The sequence below is a fragment of the Pogona vitticeps genome, chromosome 10 (assembly GCF_051106095.1).
Source record: "Pogona vitticeps strain Pit_001003342236 chromosome 10, PviZW2.1, whole genome shotgun sequence".
Classification (NCBI taxonomy): Eukaryota; Metazoa; Chordata; class Lepidosauria; order Squamata; family Agamidae; genus Pogona; species Pogona vitticeps.
The window spans coordinates 21,887,763-21,910,308 of record NC_135792.1 but is presented as its reverse complement, the minus strand read 5'-3'; the positions used below and the strand labels follow the sequence as shown (position 1 = coordinate 21,910,308).

General features: G+C 42.7%; 1 protein-coding gene and 1 long non-coding RNA gene across 2 annotated transcripts in view; both read right to left on the bottom strand.

Annotated features, from left to right (window-relative positions):
- Positions 1-22,546, bottom strand: part of WWOX (WW domain containing oxidoreductase) — a 605,441-nt gene that overhangs the window by 86,955 nt on the left and 495,940 nt on the right. The window lies entirely within an intron of this gene.
- Positions 7,183-22,546, bottom strand: part of LOC144584407 (uncharacterized) — a 28,364-nt gene continuing 13,000 nt past the window's right edge. The window contains exon 2 of the long non-coding RNA XR_013538631.1: positions 7,183-9,440. This is a non-coding gene — a long non-coding RNA (uncharacterized LOC144584407). The remainder of the gene's footprint in view (positions 9,441-22,546) is intronic.

The window sequence follows — 22,546 nt, the reverse complement described above, 5'->3', positions numbered from 1 at the left end:
ACTAGCTCATTTATGTAACATATAGCCTGTGTTTATTTTTACGCAAACGAGCCACACAACATTTAATAGGCAAAACAATCAAAGATATAAATAAACATGGTTTATGCAATCAAGCCTTAATCTTTCAACCATTGACTCCAGAGGATTTCTGTTGATTTCAATGGCACTCTTCCAGCAGAAATGGCTGGATAGATTCTCCCCCCCTCAAAAAAAAAAAAAAAAAAAAAAAAAAAAGGATGACTGGAACTCATCTTAATTACTGCAGCATCTATAACTGGAGGAAGCGAAAGAAATTTCTGTTGGTATGAGAATAAAGAAGGAAGCTCAGTCAGGCAGAATTATTGAACCTAAGCCCTACGAAAAGAAAAGGGGAGAAGTTGTAGTAGGAGACTCCCTACAGCAGTGGTTCTTAACCTTTGTTACTCGGATGCTTTTGAACTACAACTCCCAGAAACCCCAGTCAGGACAGCTGGTGGTGAAGGCTTCTGGGAGTTGCAGTCCAAAACTCCTGAGTAACCCAAGGTTAAGAACCAGTGCCCTACAGCATGGGATTGAAACTGAACTATGTGAGGAAGATGCATGGACCCACCAGGTATGATGTCTCCCTGGATTAGGCATGTGATGAAAGGATCAATATCACTCATAAAAATCACAGATGCATATCCCCTTCTTCTCATCTACATAGGAAGAAAAGACACAGCCAAGAGGAATTACAGATAAATCACATTAAGCTCTGAAGCTCTGAGAAGGAAACTCAAAATCTTTGGGGCCCATGTAGTCTTCTCACCCACCCTGGCAGTACTCAGAAGAGGAACAGGAAAATACTCCAGCTACAGAGGTGGTGCCGACATGAGGGATATGGATTTGGGGACCACAGACTACACTTCCTAGAAGATGGACTGCTGGCAAGAGATGGGTTGTACCGCACAAGGATGTGTTCAGCCACATCATGAAGAAATCGAAGAACTTCAAGAAGGCATTAAGTTGAATTGCAAAGGGATGGAGGTGTAAGCTCAAAGGTTAAGATAGATGAAGGCTTGTCCATGATAAGAGGAACAGACCAAAGTGCTCTGCTGGGGCCAAATAATAATCTTCATTAAAATATACAGAGGATGCAGGACACAAATAATACAGTCTCTGGTGTCTATAGACAAATGCCAGGCATATAGGAAAGTAACAAGAACTGGGAAGCTTAGTTCAGGAGGGCAGATATGATATGATACGGGTAAGTGATACTTGGTGGGATGAGACTAATGAGGGGGAATACAGCAACTGAAGAAGATCAACTGTTCAAAAGAAAGAATAGAAAGGGGAGTCTCAGCATACGTTTAAAAATATATATATTCCTGCATAGAAATACAGAAGGATGGGCTTGATTGTCTCATCGAGAGCGTCTGGATTAATATAGTTGGGGCAAATGAACCAAAGGAAAGTGGTAGCTGTAATCTAAAACTGGCTGCCGGTCAAGGAGAAGATGCAGATAAAATCTTTGAAAAGCAAATTGCAAGAATTTGAAAGAGGCACAAGGCAATAAAAATGGGAAATTTCAATTATCCTGATATTTGTTGAGAGACAAATTCCGCTAAATATGGCCCTTCCAAGAAGTTCCTGGCTTGTGTGGCTGACAATTTTCTCCTACAAAAAGTGGAGGGACCAACGAGAGGATTATCTAGTCTGGACCTGATTCTAACCAATAGAGATGATTTGATGGAAGAACTGGTAGCAAGAGGAACTCTGGGAGAAAGCAACCACGTTCTGTTGAAGTTGTTGATTGCCAAAGAAAGAAAATAAGAGTGTAGCCGCAAGCGTACACTGGATTTTAAGAAAGCCAGTTTTAATAAACCAAGAACAATGATAAGTAAGGTCCTGTGGAAGAAGATCAAGGGAATCCAAGATGGGTGGGAGATTCTTTAAAAAGAAATTCTAAAGCCACATCTACAAACAATTCCAACAAGGAAGAAAAAAGGTGGAAGAGGACAAAAATGACCAATGTAGCTTCACAAAGAGTTCAGAAAGGAGCTGGAGGGTGCGTGGAGGACTAATATAAGAAGTGGAAGGAAGGCCAGGCCACAGAGAAAGAGTACAAGCAGGTAGCAAAGAACTGCAGAGATTGTGTTTGTAAGGCAAAAGCTGAGAATGAATTGAGGTTAGCAAGAGACATTGAAAAAAATAGCATTTTTTTCAGATACATTCCTTGAGTGCTATGGTAACTTGTGCACACTGGGCCAATAAGGAGAACACAGTCTACAATCCATGTGTTCCAAAACAAATTGCACAACGTGGTGCTCTCTTGATATATTTGATGACCGCCATTCCCATCATCATCCAGCCAACAGGGCTGGTGGTGGTCCTTAGGAGGAGAAAGAAGAGTTGTAGTCCAGCATTCTGGAAGCAAGCAGATTGAGAAAGGGGCTATTGCAGAGCCTACATTTCATCCTGTGTTCTCACGTGCCATCTCCACGTCACCTCCAGAGACCCTATGAAGGAGCCATCTCCAAAATGTCCTGTCCTCAACAGCCTGTGGCTTCCTGTAGGGCAGTGGCTCCCAACCTTGAATCCCCAGATATTACTGGACTACAACTCCCAGAAATCCTGACCAGGACAGCTAGTGGCAAAGGCTTCTGAGAGATTTAATCTAAGAACACTTGGGGACCCAAGATGGGGAACCACTGCTTTAAGGAGTCAGTCCACATCACATACTAATCTAGCGTATACTTAAAATTTTGGCACACGAATGTGCCAAATCAAGGTTTCCAAACATATCTAGCATATGAGTGCAGTTGGTAAGACTAAGTATAAATATAGGGCGACAGACCCAGAATTCCTGGGTGTAAATGAACCCAAGATAGGACAGTTTAAATTAACAACACCCCAGCAGAAAATGTTGCATGCAGACTACAGCTGAAGGCAATGAGAGCCAACACAAATCATACTGCACATTAACGATTAAAACAGCAAAATAACGGGAATATGTCTTCTAGCATTGCTTCACCATAGATATTTAGCACATGCATTTTTGCCCGGAAGATGGTTTGGTTTTCTTAAATTCCAACTCCATTAAAAAATGAAACAACAAAGAAGAATGTTGAGATCTTTAAAGGAAACCGGCCAATCTCTCCTGTCAGCAGTAGGAAATATGAATATACATGGAGAAGAACAGATCAATTTGGAAGCAGCTCATTTACTGTAAATACTCAAAAGTTCAGCCACATGTTTAGCCAATGCTTATGAGAAAGGCCAAGAGTTCAGCTATATTTCTGACCTCTAATAAAGAGTAGGTTAAAAGCAACTCAGAACCCCAAAGGAGTCAAATACTGTAGGCACCACTTCCTTGATGTTCTACCGTCCTTTGTCCAGTGGCTTTGCAGAAAAAGATCAACACTGTGCATCATTTGGACTCTTCAAATTCTTTCCCAATCCCTGATTATTTTATACCACTTTGCTCCGAGTATTTTTTTAAAAAAAGAATATTTTGGGTATTCAATGCTGGTTCCGAGAATTATCTCTATCCTTACATTCCTATAGAGCAGTGGTTCCAAAATAACGGGTTCTCAGATGTTCTTAAACTACAACTTGCAGAAATTCTGTCTAGCACAGCGAAAGGCATGCTCCTCCTCCTGCCCAGACGAAACCCATTTGTTAGTCTCAAGTAAACCAGATCTGTTTAGGACATATCTGTCCTGTGCTAAGTTGTGGCATGATATCTATATGTGATCGACACACTATTTGGTCATCTCCCTGTGAGGCTCCCAAAGTGGAGGCCATGGTTGGAGTGCCACTGCTCCCGAAGAGTAGCAGCCAAACCCAGACTTCCCCCCCACCATCCCCACCGCGACGGGAAGAGAAAGGAGTGGAGACCCCTGATTGGGGAACAGAATGCGGCGGAACCCTTACCCTGAGCAAGGGGGTGGATACCCGGGACCTAGAAGAGGAGGTGAAGGGGTTAAAGATTGCCCGCGAAACGAGACGGGTTCAGGCGGGAAAAAGAGGGGAGGAGATAGAAGCAGGGATGGGGGATATAAGGGGGAAGACCAGGGACATTCCAGGCGGTTGGGAGTGGGTCTGGATGGAGGACCCCTGGACCCACAAATGGGAGCAAGTCCAGGTACCCCATGAGGAGGCAGAAAAACACTGGCAACTAGGGCTGAAACCTCGCCCTTCCTACTGGGGAGAGACTGAGGCCAAAGAGTGGCGGAGAAAGCTGCGAGAGGAACGAGAGGCGGTCGCCAGGGAATTGGAGCGTAAGCGTCAATGGCATATCGCCGAGTTGAGGAAGCTGGGGGGTTACCCGGTCCTTGGGGCTTCGCAGGAGGAGAGGGATCCTCCTGGGACAGCTGGAGCGGGGATGAGGAGACCATACCCTTGATATCCCTGGACGAAGAATTGAACCCTGGACTAGGACCTGTGCCGCCTTCAACAGGACCTTGGAATCCAGAGAACACCAACCCCTTTGTACACAGTTTATGGACCCCTTCCAAGCCGAACCTTGGTCTCCAAACATCCCTGAACCCCTTCATGGGCATAGTTACCGATGATGTTAATGTTGAAATAAATACGATACCGTTTGATGTTCCTTCTGCGCCTCGTCCATTTATTGAGGAAAAGACAGCCCACACTAACGAACCCTCACACTCCCCAATTCAGATAAAACTTAGGCATAACAGATGGTCATGACACGAACCCCATAAATCCAGGAGCATGACCATGGTATCAAAACTCAGAAAGATATTGGAAAAGGTTATAGTTACTGTTGTAGTTGTAATTTTTAGAAGCAAATGTGTGTTTTCAAAAATAATGAAATTGTAGTTGGAAGAGGTGTATGAACTTCAAGTCGCTGGTTGGCTAGTCATATACCTCTTCCAACTACTTTGCAATTGCCTCATACCCATAACAGAGCATGAGCCAGTACTTGAAACATGTGATATTCATTCTTCTCCACCATTGAGGGAGGCCACTAAATGAAACTGGATAGTTTGTAGGCAATGAGATGGTTCTCAAGCGGTGGGTGGGGATGAAGTGGCGTAATTCAGGCCCACCTGAAGGGAGGTAGGGTGTCTATAAGCTGGATTGGAAAGATGTAGAAAAGCATGCCATCCAAAATACGACTTTGCCATCACATTAATCCTTTTTTTACTGTCCTCCTCCTCTCTTCCTGTGTTTGGACAGAGAAGAAAACTACCTCGGTGAACATCTCACACCTGATGTATTGCAGACTTTAATGAGTTTGTATACGTCTCTACAAGCACCCAAGGCCGCCTTTACATTGAGGCAACTGATCCGTCTTTCGCAGCTCCACTTCTACAAGATCTTTTTAGTGGCAACATGCTTGAAGCTTCAACCTAGAGGTGAGGAACACAAGGTCCTCCCAGTGTTGGGGAACTTCAACTCACATCAGACTCAGTTAGCATAGCCAATAGTTAGGGATGATGGGAGCTGATGTTCAGCTCACCACGATGGCCATGGCTTCCCAACCCTTGTTCTGTAACTGTTGAAACCTAAAGAGAATGCTAGATCTCTAAGTTGTTGGTACCCCTGCCTAATTAGGCTCTGGAGCTATTGCACCAGCCAGCCATTCAACTAGGCCAGTATCTTCCAAAGTGAAGAAGTGCTGAGTGTGAAAGAAAGAAAGAAAGAAAGAAAGAAAGAAAGAAAGAAAGAAAGAAAGAAAGAAAGAAAGAAAGAAAGAAGCATGACCTTCAGGATTTCCAGTAACAAAGAGGATTGGTCACAAGACTTAATAGAAAACAAGAGATATTTATAGCCTCTTTTCAGTGCCTTCCCCCACCCTCACCTTTACTGCAACACAGTTTCCAATGTGATTCCCATGAGCATATCGAAACCATATTTAACCCACTTCCTGTTGTGGTACACGACTTAACCACTTCAGTTTTTTGACTGCTTGAATTCTTGCTCATCCTTACCCCTCTTTCTTTGGGTATTGGTGAATATCCGCCATCCCCCCCCCGCCCCCAGCCCCCCCTGGGCCCGCTCCTCCCTTTGCCTCTTCCTTCCTTCCTTCCTTCCTTCCTAGCACCCATCTGATGGAAAGTGCCAGGAAACTTTTGTGGGTCCAAAATGCAGCAGCCAGATGGCTGACTGGGGCTGGTGACAGGGGTCACATAACCCCGCTATTACAGCAGCTCCACTGGCTGCCGATCAGTTTCCAGGCACAATTCAAAGGGCTGGTTCCAAGCTATAAAGCCCTAAATGGCCTGGGTCCAAAATAACTCAAGGACCGCCTCTCCCTTTATGAACCTGTGCGGGTGTTAAGATCACCTGGAGTGGCCTTTCTTTTTGGTTCCACCACCTTTACAGTTGCATTGAGTGAGGACACAGGAGAGGGCTCCTTTAGGCTCTGGAACTCCCTCCCACTGGAGGCCAGGCTGGCCCCATCTTTGCTGTCCTTGTGCAGAAAGGCAAAGACCTTTCTCTTCAGGGAGGTTTTCCCTGAGTGACTGGCAGCCTGAATAGGGTTCTCAGATGGATTGTTTAGATGCATGACTGCCTTGACTGTGTTTTTCTGTATGGCTTTTGTTTACCATTTTTCAGAGTGGTATTGGTTTGTTCCTTTTTTAAATACCTGTGTACTTACTGTTTTTAGCTTTAATTTTACCTTTTCAAGATATCAGCTGCCTCTTTATACTCAATGCTCTTAGGTTTAGATATTGTCTTTGATTAATGTTAACCGCTATTGTATATTCCTTGTTTTCAACTTCAAATATGGTCTTTCAATGTTGCCAGCGGCCTTGGGTCCTTTTCAAAGAAAAAGGCAGGGTAATAATTAATCAATTAATTGATTCATTAATTGATTGATTAATTAATTGATTGATTGATTGATTGATTGATTGATTGATTGATTGGTTAAATAAATCTGTATACAGCTCAAGCCACCCTCACAGCCATTAAACACGAAGGGAGGAAATGATGGAAAAGAAAGACAAAATGAAACAAATGGTATCAGGGAAAAAAAGCTTTGTGAAAGCCTCTTCTTAGAAAGACAGTGTCCTGCAAACAATAAAACAAACGAAAAAGGCAAATCTTCTTCTCCCTAAGAAGGATTTCTACCTACTTTATTTGCTTGCTATTTTACATCATGACACTCTTAAGATGAAACCAGTGTTGCTGTATTTATTTTATTATTACTCCAAGTCTTCAAGAACTCCTGCACACCAAGCTTTTGCTTTATTTTATTTTATTTTATTTTATTTTATTTTATTTTATTTTATTTTATCTATCTATCTATCTATCTATCTATCTATCTATCTATCTATCTATCTATCTATCTATCTATCTATCTATCTATCTATCTATCTATCTATCTATCTGTCTGTCTGTCTGTCTGTCTGTCTGTCTGTCTGTCTGTCTGTCTGTCTGTCTGTCTGTCTGTCTGTCTGTCTGTCTGTCTACACAACCATCCCGTGACCTCACTTAGCCTGAGAAACTAGAGGGGTTCAGATGTTCATCCCTATTTCTAAATGCCGTTCACACCTTCAAAGCAGAAATAACAACTCGTAGAACTTAAACACTAGGAGGTTTCGTTTGGTATAAACTTTTGTGGATGGCCTTGCACTTTGGCAGATACAACAGATGGCTACAAGTTCACAGATGCTTAAGAAAAAAAGAACTGCAATCCTATGGATTTACACACATGTAAGGGAACTCCAAAACATTTGGGTGGCAAATTGCCATTCATTCACCAGATGTTGGTTGTATTCCTGAGCATGCATGCACCTAGGAGGAGTCTGGCCAGTGGCAGACGAAGCAGGTTGGCAATTACTGTATGAACACTGAAAAGCTTAATTCCAGTCAGATGTAGAAGAGAAAGCTTGGGACAATCAGCAGGATAAAAAAAATGTGAAAAAAATGCTAAAGCTGGCAGGATAGCTCGTACGTTTGAGAGTTTGGTTCCCTACTACTGGACCTCCCGGGAGAACAGCCAGCCTGGGGAGCCTTGGACAAGCTGCACAGTCCCACAGCACCCCTAGTGGAAGGGAAGGGTAAATCACTTCTGAGTATTTGCTGCTTGGAGAACCTTGAAAACAGTCACCATAAGTCAGAATTGACTTGACGGCACAAGAATTATTACTATTATTAAGAACTGGGGGGTGGGGGTGGAATGGTAATAATAGACACAATCTTTAAAACAAAAAATTAAGCATCCCAAGGCGCTTCCAGCTCTGGGTTTCTGCTGTACACCCTCAGGTTTTAATGGCCGTTCCTTCCATGAAGAACATTGCTTGTGATAAGACTGCCATAAATGGTCCAGAAGATTAATGGGCTGCTTTAAAGAAAAAATCTCCTGGCGGCCAACAACGTGGAGTAAACTGGGTTTTGCAGAAGATCAGAACACCCCTCACAAATTCAACGTGTGGGAAGCAAATGGTGATGTTTTTAATCATTAGTCATATGGATACAGGCAGGAAAGTGTCACTTCTGGCACCTATTTCCTATGAAATGACCATCCTGCACTCAACCTCTAAGTTTTACACATATTCTCTCTCTCTCATTCACAAAGAGATAAAATGACATACTTCGCTCCAGGGATGAGGCAAAATATTTTACAGTTCAGAGACTGAGGATCAGAAAGAGGAATAAATGGGAGACAGAGAGATAAGAAGACGATTCCCAAAGGGATAGTTCTAGTTTTTTTCCCCCAACAGTTTAACAATCCTACCAGAATTACCTTTCTGAACGACTTCCACGATGCAGGCCGTTACCATGTACTTTTAAAGTGCTGTATTCAAACTTGGCCGGAAAGGGGTATTAGAACTGCTGGATAACTCAATTGGCTTAGGTGTCTGGCTGTGGAGCCAGAGGTTAGGAATTTGACACCTCACGGTGCCTTCTGCAAGTAGAGCCAGCTTGTGTGGGCTTGGGTAAGGAGCTGGACTCGAAGATCCACTGCGTCCCTTCCAGTTCTGCAGTTCTAAGAGAAGGGAAGGGAAGGGGAGAGGAGAGAATGTGTGTAGAACTTTGGAGAGCTTCTGAGACAGTATGGTGCAATGGTATCAGAGATGAAGCTTCTCTTCCTGTCTCGGATGCTGCCACAGCTTCCCCCAGTCCTGACCTTGGACAACACGCCCCAATTCAGCCCCAGACAGGATGGCCAATGGTGAGGTATCATGAACATCTTGATGGCTGAAGTTTTCAAACTACGGCTTAAGAGAGGACGAAGCCCAAAGGATTTCCACCTTGAAATAATCCACTCAAATTTATAGCCTATGGTGACTGTCTTTGTAGAACTCATTTAAAGCCCACAACGCATGTTGTTCGTTGTGGCATGATGCATCCAGAACCTCGGTCATCTGCATTCATAGGTAGGACTGTAGTACCTCGAAAAGACTTAGCAGCTGCAACGTGCCACAACTTTCCCCCATCAGCACATCCTTAAAACTCCCAGTCCACCTTATACTCTGTTCCAATCCCCATTTGGGGAGACTCTGCAACAGATACCTGCATATATTAGGCACACATTAAAGTACTCTACAACTCCAGCAAAGAACAAGCCATCAAACGCATTTGAGAGAGAGAGAGAGAGAGAGAGAGAGAGAGAGAGAGCACTTGGGAAAATATTTCTCTTGATCGTTTTTCTCCATAAGTTCCTCTGGCAACTGATTCTAAACATAGGTGCCAAATTATGGTAGCTCTAAGCATTCTATTACTCTTTGGCACACTAAAGAGCCAGTGATTTAAGACAGTTTGAGATGTCCATTAGCTCCAGCAATGAATTCAAATACTAAGAAGCCAGGCCATAAATCCTCTTTCACACAAAGATTAACCACTGCTAATACTTCTGTTTGCGTGATATTAGCAGCTCCCTCTTTAACGAAGAACCACAGAGAGATCCACTTTCTAATATTACACGTTAAAAAAAAACATTCCAGGGAGGAAGATATAATGAAACTATACTGTACATAAACTATTTTTTAAAAGGGGGGAAATAAAATGGTAAAAGAGAAGAAAAGTTCAAAAGGTTTCCGCCTGTGAGTTGTCTTAGTGGGAGTTGCTGGACTCCTTAATGGAATCTGTAGGGCACAGCTAGCTTCTTTTATATTTTGATTTTACATTTACTTTTATGTGGCAATGTGTACACTACTTTTATAATGGAGAAAATAGACCTCCTTAACTGGGGACTCCATTGAGCATCTTAATGCTTTGAATGTGGCTCTGGAATGTGTTCCTGTGTCCAACTTGTAAACACCACTGGCTAAAACACAACCAATAGCAAACAAACAACTGCCTCCAACAAAGAAACAGAGGGAACAGGGTGGGGGGGTCTCTTTTTATTCAAAGGCTGAAAAGAGCTATTGGTTAGTGCTGGATAGACATACAATCACCCCAGCCTAGAAAAATCCCTCCCAGTCACTCAAACTACAGGCAACATGAGAGGTTGCAAATAAGATTCCAACATGGACCACGTAGTGGAGACTCTATTTTTCCTCCTTCCTTTTGTTTTATTACACTGACTGTAACTTCAGATGGCAATTGTAAGTAAATATACCTTTTTTCCACTTTAAATGCTTCTAGAATTATTTTATCATAGAAAAGAGCAGGTTTGTGTAGGGAAACCAAAGGGGTGAGGGCAGATAAGGGAAATATGTTGATCTCCCCACATTTTTTCTTTGTGCTGCTGTTGTTTTTGTACCTCATACTATGCTAACTAGAAAGGAACAACTAATATTCTCCAAGATATGTATCATCCAGTGACTTGATTTCTTCAAAATCAATCACACTTGCAAATTAACCCCACATTTACCTCCCAATGACCAAAGCAAGCTAAGATGAAGAAGTGAGAAAACCATGTGCCATGACAAATGTCTACTGAAATGAGCTCCTTCTAAATGTGTCTTAAATCTAGCGTGGTCCTATTACCTGAGTATTATTTTCAGCATCTGGGGTCTCTCCAACCCCATTAGTCTCTAACCGAGTAGAGTATTTGAATAAATAGTATTTAAATAAGAGTTGACTTAATATCCACCAAGCTATATAACGGGTCTACTCTAGTGGGGTTTAGCAATGAATTTGAGCCTCAGTCTGGGACCTTTTGTATGGAAAAAGTGTGACTGAGTTTGGCCTTTTTCCAAATTTAGAGTCAAAAGCCTAAGCGATGGCTTTAGTGTAAGTAGATAAATACTGTAGATAGGTAGATGGGCTCAGTCTGCATAAATCAACAGAAATTAATTCCAATAACTTTAAAAAAAACACCCTTGTGCCTTATATACAAATTAATTATTCCTTGTAGAATTTATTTATTGCCTAAAAAAAAATTTCAATTCTTGATTAATTGTTCCATTTTGATAAAAACAGAATGGTCAAAGTGGTAGGGAAGATGCTGAAAGCAAACTGCTGATGGGGGGGGGGAGGGAACCAAGCCTGTGCACCAGCTTAGGGTACATATTGTTTTCCTTTTTTTTTCCCCCAGACCCACCATTAGAAAAAGCCACAAAGAGAAACAAGCCGAAGAAAAGGTTCCGAAAGTGGTTTTTGCAAAAACGTCCCACTATTGACAGCAGCAGGCATGTGAAGAAATAAAAAATGTTTTGCAACAAAGGGAAGCACCGCACTTAAAGAGAAGCTAGAAAAGAAGCGTGTGTTCCGGGGAGGGGGGGGGAACGGAGGAGGGAAGGAAACAAGAAACCACAGTATGGGTCCCCAGCTGGAAGACACAACGAAGTCCTTTGTAAGCGTCTGCTGCACTTTTTTTTTGCTTATGCTGTGCTTCAGCGAACAGCTCCATTCTTCAACAGGATGCAAATATCAAGGTTGAGGGGTTGAAATGACTTGGGTAGGGGCACAACATCAGCAGGATGATAGAACTGAAAGGAAACTGCAACCCAGTTGGTCCTTCATAATTCTAAGAATCAGGTATTTCTGCAGAGGTCTATTTACAGGAAGCATACAAGTCCCCTGCTACAGCAGCTTCACGGGCTACCAAGCCCGATTCAAAATGCTGCTTATAGCCTATAAAGTCCAAAAAAGGGGTTGGACCCAGGTTTTCTGGTGGACCGTATTGCTCCAAAGAACTCTCTCCTCGGGCCTTTATGACCATCCATGAAGGTCCTTTTCTTGGATTCAAGCTACGATACAAGGATATCTGAAAGCGGGATCTGAAGGCCTTAGGAATGTACCTCAACAGATGGGAAACCTTGACCTCTGAGCGTTCAGCCTGGAGGCAGGCGGTGCCTCACGGCCTCTCCCAATTTGAAGAGACCCTTGTTCAGCAGGCCGAGGCAAAGAGGCAGTTACGAAAGCAGCGAAACCAGGGAGCTGGACAGGGGACAGATTGGATTTGTCTTCAGTGTGGAAGGGATGGTCACTCTCGAATTGGCCTCCTCAACCACACAAGATGCTCTACTCAGAGTACGTTACCATAGTCTCTTGAGACTGAAGGATGCCTACTACTCCCTTTACTACAAGTACATTTGAGAGGTACCTGAAGCGTTCCTTCTCAGAGGTTGCCCCCTGGTGATGGAATGGCCTGCTAGGTTGCTCCCTCCACTCTTTTCTGGCAGCAACTGAAGACCACTTTAATTTTTTAGCGTTTCATATCTGATTTTTAAATGTTAAGCTTGCTTCCAGTACATCCTTTTGAATGTGTTCTAAACCGGTTTTATATTTCTCAACTTGCTTTTATATGACGATTTTAATATTTCTATATTTAATCCTTTTAAATGGCTTTTTGTATGTAGTCTTAAGTTCTCATCTTTGTTTCACAACCTGTGAGCCGCCTTGAGTTTCACTTCTGGGAGAAAGGTGGCAGAGAAGTGCAACCGGCCGTACAAACATGTCCAAGTCATGATTCACAACAGCCTCAAAGTCAAAACATTTCAGGTCGTCACCAACACAAAAGAGAAACCACTTCCTTCTGTACGTCAGCCCTACTGCTAAGAAGACCGAGGCAGCTGCCTCAAAGCAGTTTTATGTAATGTGAAAACAAAACAAAACAAAGAAACACCAAATTGTAGTACAGTATATAGTTATTATTGTTGTTTTCCTGGCAGAGATGGGAAAATTTGCTTGGGGAGCTTTCTGTGTCAAACACTGAAATGGCTAATTTTGCATTCTGTGTTCCTTGACCTGTATGGCTAGGAGGTCTCTTCTGCAGTTCTGCCTTAGGCAGCAATATATCTTGGGCTGGCCACCGTAAGCACCATTTTGGGTGGTAGTACCCAGAGATGACCTTCAGAAGATGGCCTTAGTAAGCAGGCAGGAACAAATGGAAGGCAGCACTTCACTATCATCTTAGAACTGCTCAGCTGGAAGGGACTGGGTGGAGCCTCGTGGTGCAGTGGTTAAACTGCAGTGCTCCAGTGAAGACTCTTTTCATGACCTGAGAACAATCCTGATTTCAGGTAGCCGGCTCAAGGTTGACTCAACCTTCCATCCTTCGGAGGTCGGTAAATTGAGTGCCCAGCTTGCTGGGGGTGGGGACAGTGTGTAGCTTGCATGATTAAATTGTAAACCATCCAGAGAGAGCTTTAAACACTATGGGCCGGTATATAATCAGCACATTTTGCTTTTGCTATGGCTCATCAAGTCCAGCCCCTCTCAAGGAGTCATAGTGGTGAATCAAACTCCTTTGCTCTTGCACTCAGATACCTAAATTACTGAGCTATCCAGCAGTTCTTCCAGGGGAATGACCCAAAGCTTTTAAGAGGTCCTTAAAGTCAGCAGTACAAACAATGTAAATTGGGTCAGAAAACTGGTAGCTAGAATGTGTAATTGTTGTAACAGTCTTGTAGCGAGTCACACCTTTGGCCCACCTAGCCAGTATAAGATCAAACTTCTTTCCATCACCCTGAAGACATCAGATCTCAGAAGCTACTTGGATGAGAGGGCACAAGGAAATACGAGAGATCTCCATGGAATGATATGTGCACGGAGAAGAAGCTGGAATTCTGTCTGAAACCCCCTGGAGAGTTGTGGTCAGCCCAAATGGACAATATTGGGTTACATCAGCCATTCTGAGGGCCCCTGGCACATTTGAAGGGGAGGCCACAGACTGGAAACGATTCTACACATACTTTATAAGGTTCATTAAGCAACTGATACCATTCTGATTCAGCCTAGGTTTCTTTCAGATTGTGTTTACGGTCGTGGCCAAAACAGTACTTGAGAGTGCCTGGGCAAAACTGTCTAAATAAGGCAACTTCTTATGTTCATCAAGACTCCTGTCTGACTTCCAGGGAGCTGTAGTCACACCCTAAGCGCCAAGGATGATATATGCCACACTTTTGAGTTCCATTTGTCCATCTCAGTGTAGAGATGAAAATCAAGCAAAGCTTAGTAGCATTCCTTATTAGACTACAACTTCCAGAATCCCCACTCTGCATGCCTGATGGTGGATTTTACAAGTTGTAGTCTAAAAGAAAAGTAACTGTACCAGCAACACCTCGATGGAAGAAGGCATCAAGTTGGAGATTTCCTGGTAGCAGTAACATGTGTCTCACACATTCGCCCACCACAGCATAAATCAAGGACTGTGTTGACAGTGATACTCGGCATGTGGTATTCTCTCAGAGAAGCAAGCGGTTAACCAATGCAAAATCCCACAGAAAGTGCAAGGGTGGGCTTCCAAAACAGAGCCTGTTTTGCTCAAGAGGCAGTTTCACTGAAAATGCAAACTGAAACTAAATGAAGGGAAACCCACCCAACAACAACAAAAAAAAAAATCACAAGGCCAGTTCATTCATTGTTAAATCACACAGTTATAAAGATTACAGCATTTCCTGCGGAGGTAGACAATAGGGGTTACGATGCACTTTCTAACACAGATGCAGAACTTTTGACCTCAATATTTTGGCTTCTGGAAAATGAATCCCACAACATCTAAAGGGTCGACGTTCCTCCACTAGTACTTTACAGGTTACAGCAATATCTGAAAGCTATCTAGAGGGCCATATCTCCCCATATGAGCCTCTCTTTGGTCCCACTGTTTTTGCAGGCGTATCTGGTAGGAACACGACGACTTCTCTGTGGCTGCTCCCAAGTTGCAGAAAGTCTTCCCCCAGAAGGCTAGGTTGGCGTCTTCTACCTTGCCCTTCCAGCAACAGGGGAAGACCGTTTTTTAAAAGACAAACTTTTAACAACTAGAGCTGCCTGGATAACTCAGTCGTTTAGGTATCTGTCTGGCTGTGGAGCCAGAGATTGGGAGTTTTCTCCGGAGAGAAGAGCCAGCCTGGTTGGCCATGAGCAAGCCGCACAGTCCCAGGATGCTCAGAAGAAGGGAATGCGAAACTATTCTTGACTACTCTCTACCTGAAAAACACTGAAAAAGAATTGATGCAACAACATATAATTATTACTATTTAATAACTATTTGGGCAGTTTTTGATCTTTTGTGCTGGATATTATTATAACTTTATGTGTGTTTTGAATGCATTTTAGAGGTGTTTTAACAGTTTTCACTAACCATTTTAATCCCACTGCATGTTGAATTGTTTTTAATGTCATTAGTTTGCTGTTTTTTTTTAAAAAAAATAACTTTCTATCTTCCTTTAATTGGGGGGTGGGAAAACAGCATAAAAACATTTAAAAAAATTAAAATGAATTAAATTATAACATCAAGGATGTTCTTTGGCAGCAGTAAGAACGTCCCTTAACATGTAAATGGCAGCTCTGGAATGCGTATTGCAGCAATATGTATTGGAGTATGGAAGGAAGAGAAAGATTTATTTTCTCCATTGTCCCCAAAATGCACAGATGTCCCCCAAGCACGGTACTTCCTTGACAAAACAGCCAGGCAATTTACATCATTTGTAGCTGGACTTCGACCAAATGTGGCAGAATTATCTAAAAACATACCACGTCAAGAGCATTATGGTACCTTTCTGGGAAGCCTTTGAAACTCTGTACACATGGTCTCCTCCTCTGTTATTAGGCACAGCAAGCATCAGAATCATGGAGCTAGAAGGTGGACCAGGAGTTGCCTGGTCAACTCCTGGTGATCCAGGAAAACCATCGCTAGTGTATCCCCAACAGACAGCTCTCTTCGATAACCTCCAATAAAGATTCTCTGTGTCTGTCATTACCACATTCAAAGAGCTCTGATTGTCTGAAAGCTTTCCTAAAGCAATTCTGCAGTTTAAGAATTCTGGGAGAGTAATGCAGAAGATGGCACCACTGCAGATGGTGACAGCAGCCATGAAATTAAATGCAGATGATACCACTCTGATGGCAGAAAATGAGGAGGAATTAAGGAACCTTGTATAGAGCTATGGTTTTTCCAGTAGCAATGTATGGAAGTGAGAGCTGGACCATAAAGTAGGCTGACTGCAGAAGAATTGATGCTTTTGCTGGAGGAGGCTCTTGAGAGTCCCCTGGACTGCAAGGAGAACAAACCTATCCATTCTGAAAGAAGTCAACCCTGAGTGTTCACTGGAAGGACAGATCCTGACTCGTTATATGGCTTGGTGGATATTAAGTCAACTCTTATTTAAGTACTATTTATTCAAATACTCTACTCCATTAGGGACTAATGGGGCTGGAGATAATACTCAGGTAATAGGACCACACTCACTGGAAGGGCAGATCAATACTTTGTCCATCTCATGAGAAGACTCCCTAGAAAAGACCCTGATGTTGGGACAGTGTGAGGGCAAGAGGAGAAGGGACGACAGGGGACGAGATGGTTGGACAGGGTCATCGAAGCGACCAACATGAAGTTGACCCAACTCCGGGAGGGAGTGGAAGACAGGAGGGCCTGGCGTGCTCTGGTCCATGGAGTCACGAAGAGTTGGACATGACTTAACAACTAAACAACAAAATGCAGAAGAGTCTAGTAATGGAATACTGAATTACCAACCCATGTTAAAAAGTGGGGAGAAAACTACCCTGTTAGTTTGACTTGCATGGTTCTGGTGGACATCAGAATAACAACAGAAATAAGAACTCTGTGTTCCTAAACCCAACCATGTAGGTTATGCATAGGATATAGCTAATGCCAGTTTTGGATGTCCAAGACTTTATGGCTTATACATAAACTATAAAACAAATCTGAAGTGGGTATACCAGCTCTCACTGGGGAGTGATGGGAATTCAAGACAAAGGATACAGAAGGTCATGGAGTTTTGCTTCAAAAGGTTCTAAATGAAAAGTTTTAAGATGTATTAAGTCTGAATGTCTACTTATCTATAACAATTAACACAGCATTGTTAATATTCACAGCTTCTTGTAACTAGAGGAATATGATACTTTTATCTATTATATAGACACATATAACTCAGTTTCCTTTTTATTAAGAAAAAAAACGGATAGGAAAAAGTCAGCAGTCCTAATTTCCCGATATTAAATTATTTCACATGTTCCATTAATATTGTCTTCTCAAAGCACATAAGTCTGATTCCTCGTTAAGTGCCCTATCTTTAGGGCTACTTGTAATTGTGTTTTTCCTTATCAGTTGCTTTTGCCTGTATTTCAAGTCTTCATTGGCTCACTCCAGGCAAGTTCTCAGAGACAAGGAAAATGCTGAAGCTATATCACTAGCACAGTCATTCAATCTGTTCTGAAGTATTGCTGTTCAAATATGTTATAAATAGGATATATGTTTCTCCGGGGCTTTTATCCTGCAAAAGACCAAGCCACTGCATAGCATATTTCAAGATGTCATTGTGAAATCCATTCAATTCTATAACTTGAAAGTAGTTGGGGGTGAGAGGACCTCCCTGTAGGGAGCTCTCAGAGGTGAGCTTGGAACACAGTCCAGGAGATGAGTCTGAGGGTGGACAACTGGGACCTGGAGCTGGCTCATGAGTAGAACCACACGCAGGGCAAATGAACCCAATATGATATTTGGGAAAGTTTCCGAGTCTCCTCTTTGGACCAATCACATATTTTGAAGGTTGCTGTGGTTATGTGGAAAATGGTTGGGCACAGAGAGTATTGCACTGAAGTCAAGTCAGTAGCACATGCTAATTGGGGCTTGTCAGGAGTCTGAAGACGTGGGGTTGGATCTATGGCTAGTCAGTTATGTGCCCTCAAGTTGGAACCAATGTAGAGCAACCCTAACAGACCTTTCAAGGTAAGTGAGATATTTAAGGAGTAGTTTTACCAGTTGCACTCCCCTAGTGAATTTCCATGGCTGAGAGGGGATTCGAACCCTGGTCTCCAGACTCCTACCCTGTTACTCTGTCCATGACACCACATGAATGAATCCCTGCAGCAGAAGAACCCTGAGCGCTCACTGGAAGGACAGATCCTGAAGCTGAGGCTCCAGTACTTTGGCCATCACATGAGAAGAGAAGACTCCCTGGAAAAGACCCTGATGTTGGAAAAGTGTGAAGGCAAGAGGAGAAAGGGGACGACAGAGGAGGAGATGGCTGGACAGTGTCTGCGAAGCAACCAACATGAATTTGACCCAACTCCGGGAGGCAGTGGAAGACAGGAGGGCCTGGCGTGCTCTGGTCCTTGGGGTCACGAAGAGTCGGACATGACTGAATGACTAAACAACAACAACAACAGGGTAATAAGGATATCATACATAAGACTTGCAATGTAATGTGACTAAAAACATAAGGGAAACATATATTTTGGGGGGCGGGATCCTCACCACCCTTACTTCCTCTGGGAGTGAGACCACAGATTTCCAAATGTTAACATGAAAGTCATGATTCCCTTTAAACATTACAAGAAAAGACAGTGATAACTTGGTGACCAGCACTTCGTGGAAACACGGTGCTTAAGAACAAGTTCTGTGCCATCTGCTAAGCAGTCCGTGAAGTTTAAGGGAGGTGGCCAACGAGAAGTTAGTTTTCTCTTACTGCCGACTAAGGTGTTCCCTTTCCTGAGGGAATCCTGGAATCAAATTTCCTGAGGCAGATCTCCAACAAGCTTGCTCAGCATTGCAATGACCTGCCTCTTGTTATTTTTGTCCAGGGTCTCTGCTTTTGCTAGCAAATCCTGCTTTCAGGATGTAACAACAGGATGGTGGTCACCTCACCAGACTACCTGGCGCCCCAAAAGTTAAATCTATATACTGTGGCTGATTCAGGAGGTAAGCGTTCCCTGCAGCTTTTATGAATTTAATAGGTGCCGAACATGATGTATTCCCTAACAGAGGACAAAAGGAGGGTACCTTTTGCATGGAGAAGCATATTTTGTCACTGTGAGTTGTCATGTTGTTGCTTAATTTATTAAGCTAAATCGGAAGGGGGGGAATGCAAACCTTTGAGAGGGCTGTTCACAACTGCCGGCCCGAATAAGTGCCGCTTATCCCTAAATGAACCCATTTTTCCAAGTTATGGTGAAAAAAATAACATTCTCAAATGCCATTGGGGCCCATTACTTCTTATAAACTGCACCAGTTTTTAAATCATTACCCACTTCAATCAAGGCAGATGTAACTATGTGAAAATTCTAAAATCACCTCTCTCTTTATATTCATTTCTACTGTTGGCTGGAACCGATGTTCTGAATTACCTTCAGCTCAGAAGTTGTCACAAAGCTCACTCTTGTGGTTAGCCTTTAATGTAGGGCAGGAGAAGACTTTTCTGTAACTGAAGTTTTGCAAAGGATCTGTACAGGTGATCGGTTGTCAACTGGTAATGCACATCCACTACCATGAAGGGCAGCTTATCAAACGAATGTTGGACTGCACCTTCCACCAGCCCTGGCTAACACTGTCAAGGGTGAAGAATGCTGGGAGGTGTAGTTGAGCAACATATGGAAGACCATACGTTGCCCCTTCTGTTCCCTAATCACTTGGGGAATGACTCATCTTCTACTTCCTGGACCAATGGGGATGATTCGTGGTCTCAGAAATCTGAAAACCCAATCCGCAATGAAACCCTACAGCAACCTCCCTTACGTTAGTGCTTTGGGTGTGCGTGCAAGTGTGTGTAATCCAAAGATGAAGCTTTGCATTCGAATCTCCTAAATGAATTTCCGTACTCATAAGATCTTTTTCAGCAAGATGTCCAATAAAAATAAAGCACGCCATATCCATGGACACAGCCCTCAGATTTGGGAAGCTCAACAGCACATTTCTCCCTTCCTAATTTCTAGCAAGCTCCATCCATATAGTTGACAATAGTTTAGTTCTCATTAGCAGGGAATCGTCCCATTTTAGGTGTAATAGGACATATAAATAATCCAACACGGCATCATTCATGTACATGTAATTATGAATAATTATGAATATGAATTACTAACTGAGACAGAGGCAAAGTGTTTCTAAATTGGTTTAAATGGGAGAGAGTGGGGTGGGGGGAACCGAGGCTCATTTGCTCATAAAACTGTGTTCTCTCGAATATGTTTAGAATCGTTCAGCACAATTTCTGGCACAGACCAAATATTGGTAATAATTAATGCAAAGTTTGCAATCACTAAGAGATTGCAGGAGAGCATTTAACAAATGAACATGACATCTAACAGGAGATAAAAGTCTTTGGGACATTTGACATTGCTCCTCCAACAGCGAACATCATTGGTGCCTAAGACTTCGGAACTGTAACCAAAATGGGGCCCACTGGGTGTTAGAACGATTTAATATTTTTATTCACTGAATGCTGGGCCTTATTGCTCAGTTAGAGACTACTGGAAAAGAAGAATATTCAATCCAGAAAAGTTCGATTTATTATTTGGGAAGTTCATCCGAGGCAAGTGTAGAAAGAAAAAGAAAAAAAAACTGTTAATAAAACAATGTGTTGGCCATGCAATGCACATGTCTCTAGACAACAAAATCACAACTAGCAAATGTGCCTAAGAATGTCAAGAGAGGAAAGAGCTGCAAATATGAAACACTTCAGTTAAACATTTCAACTTGTTTTATCGTTTCTTATTATGTTTGTATGCACCTTTGCTGGTAATAGTTCTATTGTCACATCTGACCTTTGTTACAGATGTTGCTAGATCTGCTTTTTTATCCCTCTCAGAGGGAGCTAAAAGCAGAAAGGGAGTTCAAGGAAGGAGTATGAAGAAAGAAGTCTAGGAGTACCATTCTCTACGCAGGTCTAGAAAAGAGGAGGTAGCCCTTCCACCTCTCTCTATAAGTTACATGCTATATGGATTTGTGCTCTATTCTAACGCTGGGAAGGAACAGTTAGCATTCTTGGGGGAACCCACACAGTTTCACATTTACACAAAACGTTGGATTCTGCACTTGATAAGTTGCTCAGAATCTCACTAGAACTCTTGTCTTCCCGCAGTTTCGTATTTGGTGGCAGCCTGCCTCTCCAACTCCTGACATGGAAATACACACCTGTTTTTGAATCTATAGCTAATACACACATTTTTACAAATGCACCCATTTTAATGCATCTATTCATTGACTACAATGTGCTCATGGACTTTTTTTAAAAAAAAACTGGGCACATTTTATGCATGATTTAATATCTCCTCTCTTCCCAATGCACAACAGGCCCCAGAAACGTAGTGGTATCTGCGGCAGAATAGAAAAATAGTAGCTGACCAGGGCACCAAGCAAGCAAGGACACTTAACATTACCCAAAAAGAGGACAACATATTCCTCCAACCACTATTAATTTGGTTGCATTTGCCTCACCTAGTGTGTAGACTGAATTTTATTCCCAACTGCTCAGATGAAGGAGTGGAGTCATTTCTATGTATCCCCAGTCTCAGCAAGAGAGAAAAAATGAGTGTTTCAAAGAAGGAATGGGAGAATCCTGAATGAGTGGCAGCGCTTCTATCTCTTAAGGCTGGGAGAGACCTTCCAATTTATACCACCAGAGATGGAATCTGAAACCTGCTCCTTTGACTTAAACAACGTGAATGCAGAAGCAGGTGATGCCATTATTAGACCACTGAAAAAATCAAGTAGATTGCAAGCTTTCGATAGTAACATATCCCATCTTCCTCATGCCAAAGTTTTTGGCATGGTTGTTGTAGTTCAAGCCACATGAGCATTCTTAAGACTGCTGCCCCCATTTTAAAGGAGAGAACTCTGGCCTGCACATGATTTTTAGAGCTTTTATGTTTGTTTACACACACACACACACACACACACACACACACACACACACACACAAAATCTACAGTCCTATGGCCTCCAGCCTGAGGAAGACCCATGACGGGTCAAAAGCTAGCCTCCATGCATGAAGTTTTAGTGTTCTATTAAAGGTGCCACCTGCCCTTGTGTTTGGATTGTGGCAACATGTCCATTCCATCCCCGGCCTTGCAGGTGTGAAATCCATATTTTTGGAGTGAAATGTGAACCCAACACATTTAGTTGCCACCCCTATGTGCAAACCTTACACAGGAATGTAAGGTTAAAAAAATATCAAAGATTGATTTTGTGCAGAAACGGGATGCTTTCAGACTAATCTAAGAGGAGAGAGCCTCATTTATCCCCTTTCGTATTGTCCAAGAAATTGGGGATGAGAAACCCTTGCAGATCGAGTGCAAATCAAACAGAGGTCTACTACTCAGCAGGGATGTTGGCAATGACCTGTTCTTGTTATTTTTGTCCAGGGTCTCTGCTTTTGCCAGCATATCCTGCTTGCCATAGTTTGTTGTGGTCCACACAGTCAAAGGCTTTTGTGTAGTCAATGAAACAGATGTTTTTCTGGAACTCTCTGGCTTTCTCCATAAT